This window comes from Apodemus sylvaticus, chromosome 1 (genome assembly GCF_947179515.1).
Source record: "Apodemus sylvaticus chromosome 1, mApoSyl1.1, whole genome shotgun sequence".
NCBI lineage: Eukaryota > Metazoa > Chordata > Mammalia > Rodentia > Muridae > Apodemus > Apodemus sylvaticus.
Window position 1 is genome coordinate 67,979,644 of NC_067472.1, and position 4,365 is coordinate 67,984,008.

The window sequence follows — 4,365 nt, forward strand, 5'->3', positions numbered from 1 at the left end:
CCACCTCCCAGCTCATACAAGGGCTAAAATCACTTCTAAGAGAAGCCAGGAGAGATCCTACAGTCCTGAGAAGCAGCATGGATGGATCTGAAAGCCATTCCAGAAAGGGAAAAAGCCAGGCACAAGGGCAAGTTCTTCCACTTAGAGCTACAGAGCTTCCACCTCTCACCTCCAACACCTGCCTGGGCCTGAGAAGCCTGTGTGGGTGATGTGGTGTGCTGTCTGCTAGAAGGGAAGGTTCAGTATCATCCATGTGTCTGTGGAGACTTCAGCATCTAAATATGTCAAGGCTTATCAAGACACATGCACAGGGCCTGAATAGCTAGCTCAGCGGTTAAGAGCACTGACTCCTCTTCCAGAGGTCCTGAGTTTGGTTCCCAGCAACCACATGGTGGCTCACAGCCATCTGTAATGGAATTCAATGTCCTCTTCTGGTGTGTCTGAGGACAGCTGCAGTGTACTCACATACATAAAATAAATTTAAAAAAAAAAAAAAGCAAGTTGAACAAGACAAGAAGAACAAGCCAGTAAGCACCACCCCTCCGTGGTCTCTGCATCAGCTCCTGCCTCCAGGTTCCTGCCCTGCTTGAGTTCCTGTCCTGATTTCCTTCATTGATGAACAATGATTTACAAGTGATGTAGCTCTTAAGCCAAATCAACCCTTTCTTCCCCAAGTTGCTTTGGTCATAGTGTTTCATCACAGCAGTAGTAACCCTAAGACACAGGGGAACTCTGTTTGACTGGCTGGTTCAACTCATCTGTTCTTGCTCAAAGTTTTCTCCAAGCTGACTGATTAAAACCAGCTTCTCTCAACTTCTGTATATTTTGATTTATTGTTTTTACCATTACTTACTTTATAAAATGTTTGAAATTTCTCAAACCCTTTATGAAAAGCAAAAGAATATCACTAATTTTGAACAAAATATTTTTATGAGTATCAGTTGATGTTTTCTGATATCTCAACTGCCAATGTCAGGAATTAATTAAAAGACACCTCAAAAAAAAAAAAACCACCACAGGGGGAACTGATGTTACTCATCAATTTGCTCCAGGTTGTCAGGGTGAAGCCATTCCAGGAACCTAGACACAGAAGAGAAGGGCAGAAAATAGAGAAAACAGAAGTTCAAGGGAAATGTAATCTCTCATGGCAGGCACAGAAAGAACGAATGAGAAAGAAACGAAGGCTGTCGGCACCCAGTGAGCGTGCAAGAGTACCGTACATCCCAGGCGGCACCCAGTGAGCGTGCAAGAGTACCGTACATCCCAGGCGGCACGCAGTGAGCGTGCAAGAGTACCGTACATCCCAGGCGGCACCCAGTGAGCGTGCAAGAGTGCCGTACATCCCAGGCGGCCAGCAGTCCCAGCCCCCTCATTTCAGCCAAGGAGACCCTGGACAGAGAAACCTTTCTTGCTGCCAGCCTGTTCTACGGAAACTAAGACAGCGGCTGTGTGTTGTCCCAACTACAGATGCAGCAAAGTAGGAACCTAAGAGCCCTTGCTCTTGGATACTCCCACTTGTGGGGTCCCACCAAGCTGGGGGAGACAGCGCTGTGGGTGGCACCAGCTAGCCGGGGTTGAAAGCAAGGCTCTTCTGAAAGTGCTGAGATTCCCACATGGTTTGGCCTTTTCAGATGCTGGAATGTGTGCCTATACTGTTGCCCGGGCAGAAAACATCCGTAACTCCATGGCCAGCTCCACTGCCACCCAGGAGCAGAGAGTGTTGCTGATCAAGGGGCAGGCACGGTGGTGCAGAGGCGAGCCCTGGACCTGCCCCATCCAGCATCCTACACTGCTTCTCTCTGATGCAACCCACAACAGCCAGTCACCAACTCTGTCTCTCTCCCTCCTCCTCTCCCCTTCTCCCTCTCTTCCCCTTCCCTCCCTTTCTTCCCTCCTCTCCCTCTTATCTCTTCTCTCTCTCTCTCTCTCTCTCTCTCTCTCTCTCTCTCTCTCTCTCCATTTCTCACTTGGTCTACCCGCCTCACCAGCTGTTAGCTAACAGACATGTGTGGCAGGGTCCAGATCCACTCTATGCACTCTGAATATAAATCTGTACAGATCTCCTTAGCAGCAGTACTGAGACTCATTTATTCTGTGGCTTGATGGCCTTGCTTTGTCAGCCTCTGGGGACCTATCGAGGCAGATGAAATATTAAGTATGCAGGCAACTGACTACATGTCATCCAGGTGAGGGAAGGCGATAGCCAGGACTCAATGTCCTGCCCACCCACCCCCCAGCTAAGGATACACATCACTCCCCTTGAAGTTGTCCTTACTCTCCAAGACCCCACTCCCCAGTTTCTAAGTACATACTGTCCTAGGAGGCCTCTAGTGTGGTGTGTGTGTGTGTGTGTGTGTGTGTGTGTGTGTGTGTAAAAAAGAATGGAAATCCACTCACCTGCGATCCCCACTGAGAGCTAAGCCCAACCCCAATGTGATCCAAGCCTCCCAGAATCATGTCACAGGCTGACCTCCATCTTCAAATTCTGCCTTCTGGATCTGCTTTTCTACTCAACATGAATGTAACTCAGCTGCTGCCCCTTCCCTGACTGTACATCCTTTCTCAGCAGATTTTCTTGTTTCTAACCAGAGTCCTGAGAAGACCATGGACTCTCCTTAATGAGCCCCCTACTCTACAGAGAACCCAGCCCTGCAGAGCAGCCACCAAACCTAAGGTACAAAGTCTAGACTTAGGGAAGTCTTCCCTGGCCATCACTGAGGGCACAGGGCTCTGCCTGAGGTCACCTTCGGGTGAGACAGAAGCGAACATGGCACTCAAAGAAAAAGGTCATCAGCACCACAGTCCGAGTCCCACCTGAGCTCACCCCTGGAGTCTTATCTCTCCCACATGCCTACCAGAAACTGTGGCGGTGGCACTCCTCTCCTGAGTGGGGCCATGGGATTTTTTCCAGGATAATTCTATGGGACACTTTACCCTCAGCATGGCTCCATGTAACCCAGGAACAGCCTCCCAGGAAAGCTCACATACAGACACAGCGCACTGTTTCCTCACATTTGACTCCCACACATCTAAAATGACCAGCAACAAAATGAAATCCTTTACCCGTGTGGTCTGGGCAGCTACAGACCTACAGACCTTGTTACCTGAGCCCAGTAACCAGTAGCGCTCATCAGAATAAACGGCATACCAATAGCAGGCTGTCTGGACTCAGGAGATAAGGGGGCATCTGGTGGCAAAGTGGCTTTTCCTGAAGTCTGTGTCTTCATGTGCACTTTGTCTGCAGAGCCTGGGGCTCTCAAGGCTGGCAAAGGTTGTCTCTCTTGTCCCTAGCCTTGTCCCTTGACTTTCCCAAAGCCTTATCACCCCACATGAGCCTTCTGCACCCATGTCCTCCCAACTTTCGGGATGCCACCTTTGGCTGTGCGTTTTGACATCCTCCCTCCTGGGACCTTCCTGGTCCTCCTGTTAGCCCTTCCTTTTCTTTTCTCCGCCCCTAAGAAGAAAGCTCTGCCCAGACGTGTTCCAGAGGGATAAGACTTGTCCCATCAGGTCTCACTGAGGACCACAGGAGAAAGCATAAGGCCTGGTGCTTAGCATAAAGACACTCACCAGATGCCTCAATTGCTGCTGTTCTCATTGCTTCAAGCCCAGCCAGACCTCAGCTAGCCTTAGCACCCCTGCTGGCCCCCCACACCCTTCCTCTGCAGATGCCAATCTTAATATGGTTCCACACTCTCTGACCTCTGTACTCTGTATCCCCACCCCCATCACCAAGCTGTCCATCAGAAGGCCCCTAGCCTGCCTCTGCCTCTCCCTGCAAGGCTCTTAGCCATGCCGCCATGCTCAGAAACCTGAATCTTAAGACCAACACCTCTGCTCTCCCACTGACTCAGATTGGGAGGTGAGGCTCGTCCTGGGCAGCCGCGGGGAGGCATTTAAAGACTCCCCAAATCCATCTGGAGCTGGAGCCAAGACATTTATTTGCACAGACTGTACTCTTGGAGAATTTTTACAACAAACTCAAGTCTCAGATGTCCTGTTAATTTTAAAACCTCTTCTGTTTATATTTTGGAAGTATGCTGGCTTAGGGAACAGGTTCGTGCTCCAAAGTCAGGAAAGTGCTGCAAATGGGGGAGGATGTGAGACACTAGAAAAAGGAACATGATCATCAAATAAGATTTGCTGACACTTTAAATGCAGAGCAAAACAGTCAGGTGAAAAGGCATAGTTAAAAAAACAAAAAAAGAAAAGGCATAGTTTAGGTAGAAAAACTCATTTGTATAAACCTCATATTTCTAGAGCACCAGAATGTGCTAGAACCCAAATGGAATAAGCACACCCTTCCCTTGCTCCCTAGCCATGGGCTGGCCACATTCCCCACATAAACAGCATGAAGGGACAAGA